Here is a 12,749-nt window from a genome sequence, read left to right as displayed (position 1 = left end):
CTTAGCTGTACAGAGATAGGATGCATTTATTATGTGGTTCTTTTACTTTAGTTGCCAAAGTACGTTATTCCTGTGATTATGTCGCCTACCGAAAGAAATGTTTGATCTTCCTCGCAGCACGTGTAACCACCGCGCTTCCTCCTACAGCAGCCAGGTCACAATGACAGAAAGGGGGAGCGCTCACTTCCGTTGCTCTATAAATAGCCTCCTCCCAATCATGCCATTTTCCCCATTACACATAGAATGCATAAAATCAAGTATAACATCTTAAAAGAAGTGCAGCAGTGCATAAGCATGAGGCAAAGCACAAAAGTCTCAAAAATGATTGAAAAAGATGCTCTTAAAACTCCAGAATTTCCATGAGAAGTTGCATTTTCTTCAGTATCAAAATAATCCAGTGATAGCTGTCCATCCACGGGTGCCCTGCAAACCGGAACTGCTAACAGCCGGCATGTGTTTAATGGTTTGACAAAATGTAACACAGGTACAAACCACAGCAGAGCACATGACTGAAACCTTAAAGGAACAGTTCGACATTTTGGGATTCACGCGGAACCACAGTTTTCCGCCAACTCACAGAGCTTAATTAGCTACAGCTGATAACAACAGCAAGTCAACTCAGACGGCAAAAACAACTTCAATCGCTAGAAAAGAGAATGCAAGGACATAAGAATGTCAGGTTGTAAACCTATCTGCAACAATAGCAACATGAAGTGAGAGGTGCAGGGCTTAGTGAATGGTCAGTACTGCAAAGTTTACCTGGATTTTTACTGATCACAGTGACTTCATTGGCAGTAAGTGAAATGTAAGAGACAGTGTGCAGGAGGTCTGTAAATCTAACCATGAGCAGCAGACCACAGCTCTAAATTGAATATTCTGGTGAATTGCTGTAAACAGATGACAACCTGTAGGCAAAGATTATGTTTTCTAGTTATTCACACACTCCAGCAGGCAGGTAAATAATGAAGGACAACATTCAAGATGGCTTTGTGTGTGTCTGTATCTCACACACACACACACACACACACACACACACACACACACACACTCACAGACGTGCTGCCAGTAGATGGAGGAAACAGATGCTACCCAAGCAGAGCACAGTTTGATCTTCCTTTCCCACGCCCAAATGTCAAACTGTTGCAGGTATACAGAAAACACACACACACACACACACACACGCACACACAGACACCTGCAACAAAAACAAACAGATAAAAGATTTATCACTCATCCAATATGACCGTCTTGTGCACACACAAACACGCACAGAGTAGCACCACTTGTGTGTGTGTACAGGCAAACAAACTGTTGTATTCATAGGGTCAAACATGTGCCGGCAGCATGAGAACACACACATTACAGAGGCGACACAGGGGGCATTACATTAGTTTCTTTGACATTCACCATAAACATAACCACTGCTTGCCTAACCCAAACCCTAACCTCAACCTCACACTAATAACATGCGTAATTAAAGTTTACTTTAATTTCACTTCATTTTAGGTATATTTAAGTGTATTTCTGGTGATATAATACAATTGTACTGTAAGTGTGTTTTGAATGCTCATGAATCATGATTTTCACTTGTGTACTTCAGTACACTTAAAGTTTGTAAAAAGCATACTATTTACACTTAAGGTATTACTGACGTGGTACTCAGGGATGCTTGAGTACAGCTTAAGTAGTCTTTAAGTGTAATATTTTTACACCTGGGTAATACTGATGATGATAATGTAATGTATGTCCACACACACACACACACACACACACACACACACGCATGATGACACACCTTGCATGATGCACTTCCTTAAGCCTGACTGTAACCGAAACTATCATCAATAAATACCCCAGCCCGGACCTAAACCTCATTCTTACCTTTCCAAAAAGGATTCTTAATAAAAATAAATAAAAAAGGTAATTGATGCTGAATTTGAAACTTTCATGGAGGCTGTAATGACTAAATTACCTGCATTTGTAAACTAAGAGGTTCTTTTTATTTGTAGCATCCTTATGAAACTCAACACAGTCTTTTAAAATAATGCTGGGAAATATATCAGAGGTCACTGCAGTGCAAACAATTCAGTGAAAACTTACCAGGAAACATGTTCACTAGTAAGAAATAACACCTCACGTAAAAGCTCAGCAGACTGCAGCTCAGAGGCCAGCAGATGAGGAGCAGCCACAAGGTGTCACTGGAGTTCTGGTTTGGCTCCTGCAGGTCTGAGATTACCCTTCTTTATTATCTTATTCTTTTTTACAATAATAGGTTTCATATTTCTAATTTACTGTGTTCATCCTCTGAAACCCTTGATTTTGGTTTCGTAACAGCATAAAAGCACCCTGCACAATGCACAGAGAGTGGGAAGAACAGAAGGATGCCACAATATTTGATGTCTGATGCTTTCGTCTTTTACTGCAAAACTCATGAAAGGTTCTAAGTGAATACAGTGTTCTGACTGTATATCGCCTACATGTGACCTAAAGGCTGGATTTCCTAGAATCTTTACATCATTTAATCTTTCTGTTACTGTGACTAAAAGTCAGGATATCCTGACCTTTGCTGCATCTATTTGGCCATTCATTTTGGAAATGTGCCTCTTGTGAGACCCTCCGCTTTATGGAAGTGCAATACTAAATCGCTGGAGTTCCCTGTTTAAAACTCATTGAATCGCTGTCATCCTACTCAAACAGTCCAGGGAGTTCAGCTATTGACTTGCTGGGGACAAACCCAAGACTCAGAGGCTTTAGGTCACGGCATTTATTACTTCTGCCACCTTTAAACAGCATAATATAAACAATATATAACATTTAATGATGCAACTCACCACCATGTGAGGATGGTTATAAGAATGACAGCATTGTGCAGGGAAGGTCACAACAAAGTGGCCTTAAATTACATGTCAGTGTCTGTCTCATAGATAATGCATTATGCCATACACGACATCACCTACTTTCTTTTCTTTCTGAATGGACACACACACACACACACACACACACCCTTCTGAGCGCAGCATATGCAATTCCCGCTTCTCCTTAGGGCCATATTGACTGTCACAGTTTCTATTTTGGTTCAAAAGTCATTAACAAACAGTATCTAACAATGTCTCCAAATGTGTGAGCCAGCAGATGCTATTCAGTCATTCTTCTGTTTGAGTTCATTTCATCATTTTGCTATGTGCTACCAGTCAGGTGCAAAAATTCAGTGCAAGATTTAAAATTATGATCCTTTACATTTTCATGAACTTAAACCGTGTGTGTGATGCTATTTATGGTCTCCATTTTTCAGCAATCAGTGTATTTACACTCCTGTCTACATATAGTTTTTATTGTCACTGGCGGAGTCCACAATTCCAGCACAGGATTCAAACCACCATCACATGTACAAGGGTTTAATAGAAAACAAGGCCTGCATGTAATTCAGCATTAGCGTTTTTAATTTTTATCTCATTGATATCAGAATTGAACATCGCTGTTCACTCTCCCATGGTCCTGTCATCGACGTCGCTGATGCAAACACAACTTTTCCCACTGCTGCTGCTTCACATTAAAAGCATTCAAATGATGAAACACAGATGACTTTTTTTGTGAAGCAGCCACAGGGAAAGCAAAATGCCATGGTCTACAAGATTAGCGCTAAAAGTGATTCTTCATCAAAAATATGTCTATATAAGCATTTTTGTAATTTTTTCGTCAGTAGATCGTTCATGGTCACACCTTCAACTTCTCTGCAAGGTAACTCACTCTTTACTCTGCTCTGCTGTTGTATGTCCAACTGTCAGATTGCAGTTGCAATCATTAGTGGCCCGGGGCCTTTATTAAAACAACATGAGTTTGTCTGGTTGCATTGTAAACATAAACCAGTTGCTCTTTTGTCTTTACTGACCCCAGAATTCTGGGAACTGCAGAATTAATCTACACTTGCTGTTACCACCAGTCAGCACAGGTGTTGCCAAACAAACAGGATTGAACTTTAAAGGATCAGAACTGGTCTTTTATGGTCTTTTGTCAGTTTTGTCTCATTTTTTGCATTTTTTTCTGTCCACCTCCCCCTGGAGCAGATTTGTTAACTTCATGTTGTAATTTCAGCACAGCTCGTGGCCTCATGACTCGTTTCCTGCCACGGTACCCGACTCGTCTGCCCTCCCAGGTGCTGACACAAGCCAGAGCCCTCACACTGCATAGAGCTGACACTGACATATGGTCTCATGTGTGAAGATTCCTCAGCAGTCTGTACTGCAGATGGAACAGACATCACAGTGCTTCCCTTCCCACGACTTAATCTATTCAGCCGTTCAGCTGCTTAACCTTGACTTTCACGTGCACCGCAGGAGCCTGTAGGGTGCATCAAGTATCATACATATATCATTTATTTGCTTCATTAATCATTTCCATGTAACAACGTTGTCCGGATATTCCTGAGAACCATCTGGCCGAGATATTCAAGAAAAAAGGCTGATAAATAGTCCCCTGTGATCTCCAGCATCACGATCACCACGCAGGTACACAACAACAGGCATGTTCGCCAACGCCTCCATAAATAGAAGCCATACATTATTTCCACCAGCAACGGGGCTTAAACATGTAATCCGTGTGTCACGCCCTCCTGTATGTGCTCCATCAACACGAAATGATCAACATATTTGCAATGAGGGGGGTGTGTAAACAAAAGTAGGGAATGCATATGACAGGAAAGCCGATATGAATAAGGGTTGAAGAGGGTGGTTTTGAGCTGAAGAAGGAGATGTCAAGTCTTCCTTTTTGAGAATGTAAATAATCTCCTGGTCTCCCACAAGAATGCTCTTTTCTGCCTCTGCGGTTGCGGAGGAGATGAATATGGATTTGTTCACTCGCTGTCGTTTGTCAAGTGAGGGATGGAGAGTTTGGGATTGTTGCATATTTGTATTCTCCATCTGACTTTCTGAAATCCCCCTCTTATTAAAGGCGAAGGAATAAGTGTCGTTACCTTGAGACATACAAACACACAGACAAGTTTAGATACACACTCTTCTGCCCTAACGATGCACGTACGTGCACAGCTTTGCCGTTGACTGAACACACTTTCAATAAAGGTTGAAGCTGTGAAACTGTGAAAACTGTATTGGACAACAAATTCAATGAATACTGATCAGAAAACAGTGAGATTCCACAAACAAGACTTTGACCAACGCTATTAGAAAAGTAAATCAGGATTTTAACTGGATTCCCAAACGTATAGATTAGCTGTCAAATTAGCTACATTGTGCTCATTGTTAGGAAGAAACAAAGGTATCACTAGTGAAAGATCAGCATTAAGTTCCCAAAGGAAGTACAACACAGTAATTATAGTAAATATAAACATAGATCCACAAAAGTTTAAGTAAAAAGAGTAAGAACCGTTAAATAGAATGTTGCTCCAGACAGACAGGATTTGTCAAATTAAATCAATTTAACAGTAGTACAAGTAGAACATTAACACATTATCATTTTATTGTTGATAAAGTTGAACTTTGGAAATGTCCTCCTAGTTATATCCAGCAGACGTGTAGCAATATTGGCATTAATATGGTATCATGTCACTTTTCTTCTAACTCTGTTTTGGTCTCCACCAACCTTTCTGGGAGAAATATCTGCCAGTTTAGCAGTTTATCACTGAAGTGTTAATGTTTCTCCTCAACAAGATGAACAAGAAAGGAAGACAACTTGCAGCTGCGCTTGTTTGTTGTGTCTAATTCTCCTCCTGTGTAACTCCAGGCGAGGTGTTTAACAGCGTAAGCATGGAAGTTGTCTTTTTAATCAGTTTCGAGCTTAGATAAGACAGTGAAGTTGTTTTCCCTCCTCTCCTCCCTCAAACGCTGACATATCAGGTGTTCAATCATACGCACACACACATCGTGAATCGACATGTGTGAGTCGTGTTCAGGCTCCGAGCACCGCAGGAGGAAGTGAATCTGATGAAACGGAGGAGGAGAGGTGAAGGGAGGGGATGTATGACAGTGACCTCCCTCTGGCTCTGACCCTCCTCTTCATTCATCTCTTCACTGCCTGACTGAGGATTTATCCACCTGATTACCCAGTAGGTATCCCACCTATCTATCCCCGTCCCTGCCCTGCTTCGCTCAGCATAAACAGCTTGGGGGTTTATTCCTTGACCCAGAGCTTATTGCAACATTAGCCGCTTACAAAATCAGGCATCCTGGAGTTTTAAACTGGTTAAGACCTTACTTTCCCAGTGATGCGTCTGCCTCCGAGCAAAGCACTTGCTTCTTACCTGTTTTAATGAAGATTTGAGGTGGTTGCAGTTCTGTTCAGCTGCATAAATGAGGCCGAGTGGCAGCAACAACAAAGCGTTTATTTTCTCACCATCAACAACAAAACAAGACACCCTCACACTGCCTAGGATGGAGGTTTGGGTGGATGTATGGGTCAACAAAACATCAGATTTTGACATGGGACTTTCTGTAAGATATCTGTAAATAAAATACTGCCTGTAAGAAACCCTCCTTAGAATCCAGCTATCTCACCCTTCTCCTGAACTACTGGACCAAACACAATCATATCTAGCATCTCCCAAAAAAAAGCAGAAATGTCAATCAAATTTTGCCAAAAACACAAAGTAATCCAAGTGTTCTGCAAAAAACTGTCTGAAAGTGCAAAATCTGCCTTATTATCTTCACATTTTCCTCACTGCTCTGGCCAATGTGCACCTCTTGGTGTAAAGCAAGGTCTTCCACCGAAGTTTTGCACCCAGATGCTTCTTACTGAGGCATATAAAGGCGCTAATGAGGTAAATACTGGGCTTTCAGATGCAAAATGAGGTTAGAAATCAGGTCATGTAAGAGCAGGAAAACAGTGGACTCCTTGAACAAACATTTTGCTAGATTTTCTAGCTAGCTGCATTCAAATTTTTATGTGTCTCTTTTACATTCTTGGCTCAAGATATTTCCCACCAGTGTGAGCATATCCAAGAGCAACAACAACTCAATTAGAGAGAACTGCGCTTTCTTCTGTGTCGCAGCTCCGGTCTGTGATTTCGGCTGCTAATACGGGTGCATTGTTACATAAAGTGTGTAGTTCAGATTTAAATGGAATCGGGGATGCACGCACCAGGCTCTTGGTGACGTGTCGTCCTGCAGACGGAGAGGAGAAGAGGCCCCTGGAGGAGGCAGAGCTGAGAGTTAATGATCTTTCTGTATGCAAAGGCCACGGTTCAAAAGGCACTGGGATGATAAGAAGTGGCAAAACCCCATTAACTCCATGACAGAGTCTGCCACAAGTAATATGTTGTCTTCCGCTTTCTTTCTCTCCTCGCAGGGCCTCTTGTTGCTCTGTTTTCTCTTCTCTGTCCTGTTCCCTTCCTGCCTTTCTCCTCCTCTCTGTCCCTGTGTCTGTCCTTTACTCAAGATGTGTCTCAGTGTCTATTTTTCTCAGCCTCTTTTCTTTTTCCCTTCTTTTGCATTTCCTCTTAGTCTCCATGTGTACCTAAGCCTTTCTTTAATCGCTCCATCCTTTCACCTTTGCCTTTCTCCCTTTTTGGCTTTTGTTTCTCTTGGCCTCTCAGTCTCTAGCTGATTGTTTTTATATGAAAAGTCTATAAAACAGTCTTAAGTATGCATGTGATGTCCACATGATATTGTACTGAAAGCCTAAGCTGCACGTCTCAGGGAAAAAGTCAGCATCCTCACTTAAGATCCACCTCGAAGACACGCAGCAGCACTGTTTGTGTATTGCAGGGTGGAGCTAGTCACCTCTAGTCATTTTTAGTGCAATGGAAACAGACTAAGCAAATCAATCCTGACTTATTTGTCGCTCAAGCTTCCAAAAAATAGCAGCAGGTGAAATAACAGTTCTGTGTGGACAAATGAGGAGATGCTAACGTTCCTTAAATGAGTACTTGAAACAAACATACAGAAAATGCACCATTTCTCTCATGTTTACTATGCTGTTTTCCTTTGACTGGAGCTCTTCTGCAGCGGTTTAATGGCATTCGACTGGAGTATTTATGCCACCAGCTGTTTATCTCGCTGTACCCATCTCCCAACATTGGCAAGGTGTGAGGTGGTGCAGTTTTTTTGTGGCAGATCTTGTGGGAATTCTGTTTAAATCTGCGTTGTGCTTGCAGGAAGACTTGATTATTTACAGGACAAAACAAGAGAAGGAAAATGGAAAGGCTTTGATGGTGTTTATTCTATTTCTAAGACATTAATTACCCATCTCACCTTTCCATTTTCTGATTTTAATCATAACGTGCTTAATCCAATTGGAACATAATTATTATTGTGCATACAAATGCATACAGTGAAGACCTGCACAGCTGCAATCACATTATTCGTGTTGGCATTACCATTCACGCATGGCTGGATGGTCACCCACAGCTCCAACACCATCATCAAGTTTGCTGATGACATGACTGTAATCGGCCTGATGACTGACAATGATGAGACCGCCTGCACACAGGAGGTCTGGGCCCTGATGTCTCAGTGCCAGGACAACAACCTCCAACTCATCAGCAAAACAAAGGAGCTGATTGTGGACTACAGAAAGCGAAGAGGAGAAGGACATGTCACCATCAGTGGGACAATGGTGGAGAGTCAGCTGTAGGTTCCTCACGCATTCACATCAGTGAGAACTCAAGACGACGACTCTTCTCCTCTATAAGCTGAAGAGGCTCAACATGGAGAGTATCCTGACTGGCTGCATCACAGCCTGGTACGGCAGGTGCATCGTGCTCAACTGCAAGGATTTGTGGAGGGTGGTGAAAACTGCTCAGCACGCCAGGATGAAGCCGCCGTCCATGACGGACCTCTACACCCAGGGGTGTAGGAAGAAGGCCAAGAGGATCATTAATGCCCCAATCACCTCGACCACAAACTGTTTTGCCTGCTGCTGTCTGGACAGTAGACAGTGCAGCAGCATCCGGTCCTGCACCACCAGGTCCATTGACAGCTTCATCCTGCAGGCCATAAGTCTGCTGAACTGTCACAGTTCATTACTGTCTGTCACTTTACCTCTATACTACGTTTGGCTTTGTTACTACCTGCATATATATTATATGCACATATATATTCTACCTGTTTATACCTGTACGCATTGCAGCTTTAGAAACTGTTAAACCATCACAGTTTGTATATTTGTGTATATTATTATTCCTTTATTTTAACTTCTGCGCAATTTTCTGCTTTCTCTTATGTCTTTCTTATTTACTTGTGTTATTTTCTTTTGATAAATGAGCTTTGTTGGAAGGAGCCTGAGAATTAAAACTGACTTTTACATGCACTATATATTCTGTTTTTGTCCTTATTCTGAAAAACAAGGACTGTTTACATGGATAATGAAAATGAATATTCCACTAATACTCCTGTTTACATGCAGCCATGCATACTGCCATACTTTCATCGATCCAAAAACCTGTTCATATCCAAATCTTTCATAATGTTTAAACATAGGTTTGTTTGTCCTTCTGACCAGAAATGTGAGCTTTTCTTTAGTGCATGAATCTCTGCACCAGCCTTGCAAACTGTTGGCTAGACAATGCACAGAGCTAACTGTCAACAGGCAAGAGGCTGTATATCGCAAGCTGTAGTAACAGTAACGCCAACAGAGACATATATTCTAAATGTGCTGTATAAAGATCCAAAGAATGCATATCCCACATCAGAAAATGCTCCATTCGGCATAAAGCCTAATTTGGAATATCCAAATGCCTATATTCAGAATAATAGCTTATTAGTGTGCATGTGTGTGTAGTCACTGCAATTCTTGTGCATATGACAAATAAATAACTTGAAACTTGAGAGGGATCAAACACCCAATCCTAAAAGGCTGTATGTAGTTTGTTGTGTTGTACTGGATTGCGCCCTTTATTGTAAATTGTTCTGTTTGTACGTATATCGAAGCAGCAGACAAAACACCATGAGTTTTAACGAAAGCCAGGTCAGGTCAGCTTTTCAAAGCCTGTTTGATGTGTTTTTGTCGCTGCCCTTGATGTCCGTTGATGCTGTTTCTGGCTGATGGTGCAAACTCCCGATTGCTCCCAGTTTGTGTCCCAGTCATTCTGATTTTGTGTAATGTCAGTTTTTCTCCTCTTGAGATTTGACGTCAGAACTGAAGAATCCATTCAAATGAAAAGTCTTCAGCCGTTTTGGCAGCCAGTCCAGAGGATTGATGTAAACTTTGTTGGACAACTCCTGTAGTCTAATTTATGGCTATATATCACAGAATAGACTGAGAGTCCAGACTCAAAGGCAGGGCCACAGACAGGGCATGATATGTCAGAAGCACCCAGCAAGACACATACTAATGGCCTGCTCTTGCTGCCATTTAGTCCCTGTCATAAGCAGCCAGCTTCAAAATGCCACCAACTGCGTGCATATAAATCATCAGAGAGAGAGAGAGAGAGACAGGCAGAGAGGAGATAGATATCGTGTTTAGCTCCAAAGTGTTGTTCCAAATAAAGGAGAATATACAACCACACATGACACGGGCAAAACTTCAGGCACAAGCAGACACCAGGTTCAACGTAACACTCATCGGACTAAGCGAGAAGGAAATTCAGACAAAGAAAAGGGGAGAAAGAGCTGAAAAGTTGACAGGAAATAAGAAAAAATAAGAGAATGAGAAAGAGGAGAAGGACGAGCTGCACTGCGCTGCATATAAATTCATTAGCTTGTGACTGATGCTCTTATGCAACACATACAGAGTGAGTAGAAGTGATGATATGCTCTCTCATCTGTCTCCAAAACACACACACAAACACAGATTTTAACCTCAATCACTGAACCTCTGCCTGACAGTTGTTAGTATCCAACTCCAAAACTGGCAGAGAGAAAGGGAAAGACTTTGGGACCTGGGTGGGACAGAATAGACAAGCCACTGTCTGCTGGATTGGTGTTGACAAATGAGCTCAGTAACGGGGCATTAGCCTTTTACTGTCACAGGGGAAATCCGGTGCAGCGAAATAACATCAAACCCCGGCTGCTCGCCGACTGTCAAATCGGCCAAACTGCAATCTGTCTCTCTTAGGCAACCGAACTGTGGTGGGGAATGTTCAGGCGGGAGGGAAGTTACTAAAAAAAGAGAACGTTTTTTTTTCATATTTCCACTCATCATTTTCTTTATAACAGGAACACTATCCAGCTGTGATATCAGGTAAATGGTGCACCTTCTCCCCACCAGCCTGTGTCTCTCACACTCTGCAAAGCAGGGGAGAGATATCTGGTTAAAAGATATATATATATTTATGTATTTAAGCTAGGAAAACAGAACACTGGCAGCCACACCTGTACCACACAGAGGGAAAGCCGATATTCACTACAGGCAGAAAAGTGATGAACTGTTGCCATCTAGCGATCAAACGTGGAGCTACAACGAGCAGCAGCCAGTCTGAGATTCAGTGACAGTATACTCTTAAGTAAGGTAGGTTTTTAACATTTGATTCTATGTTATACATTTCAGAGTGTAATGATGTCTGAAGTTAGTTTCAGATTCATATTTAAGAAAGGAAACATACACCACATTGCCAAAAGTAAGTGGACATCCACTCAAAGCATGAGAACAGCGCCAGTGTAAATCCATGGACATTATTATGCTGCTATCGCAGCCCCTACTCCTCTGGAAGGGCTGTGCAAACCATTTCATTCTGGATGTGGCTTTGTGTGTGGGGGGGCTGTCATGTTGAAACAAGGGTTTTAACCACACTGTCAAAGAAAGTGAACTGAAATATAGACCAGACCAGGTATGAGATGTGCTCAGGAGTGTCCACATACTTCTGGCTATATGGTTTATCAGCCAATAAAATATGATACATTGTTATCGGAGGCAAAAAGGAATTTACTGGAGTACAATTCTGAGGCACTTTTGAGATGGTTTACATTTTCTGCTATTTTATATGTTTACTCCTCGCTGTTTAGAGGGAAATATTGTATGTTTACTACATTACATTTATTTTTATTGTAGAATATTGTTAAATTTCAGATTATGAAATTAAAACAAAGACAAAAAACATCCTCAGATGTCAGATATCATCAGTTTATAGATAAGAGTGGTTCTTCTCAAAGGTGTTCCTGTCAGATGTCTCACATAGTTTCACTTAATCACTTGTTCAAGAAGCATCGATGGAATATTTCACAAAGAATAGATTAAAAAAAATGAAGAGATCTGTGTAGCAGAACTACAGCATCTGCTTACACATGCTGCATCAGCAACAATCTATGTGATATCAATACATCTATCAGTCATGTGGGCCTTTTTTCTGCACAATGAGTACACCTTTGATACTTCAAGTACATTTTGCTGATAATACTTCTGTATTTTTACATAAGTAGGATTTTGAAGGCAGGTTTTTTCTTGTATTTTTGCACTCTTGTAGCCTACTGATAGTAAGTAAAGTAAAGAATCTAAGGAGCCTAATTCTTTCACCACAGATGATGATGATGATGATGATGATGATAATAATAATAATAATCTTATTACATTACACTTCAGGTACTATTTTGGATGCACCTTTTACTTCTTGCTTACTGCATTTACTATACCTACACACCCTTGTTTTACTGAATGAGCTATTCCACTGTTTTAGTGTGATAATATTCTAAAGTTCCTTATATGCAGGGTAGTTAATATTTAATTAACCTAATGGAGTCACACCTTTACACTACCACCACACTGCAGCATATTACAGATAATTACACTTCAGAGCGGAGTTATCTTTATATTCTAAAATCTATAACTGAGCCAATAAACGTATTGTATTATTTCATAAACTTAGA

The sequence above is a fragment of the Chelmon rostratus genome, chromosome 3 (genome assembly GCF_017976325.1).
Source record: "Chelmon rostratus isolate fCheRos1 chromosome 3, fCheRos1.pri, whole genome shotgun sequence".
Classification (NCBI taxonomy): Eukaryota; Metazoa; Chordata; class Actinopteri; order Chaetodontiformes; family Chaetodontidae; genus Chelmon; species Chelmon rostratus.
This window is presented reverse-complemented; position numbering follows the sequence as displayed.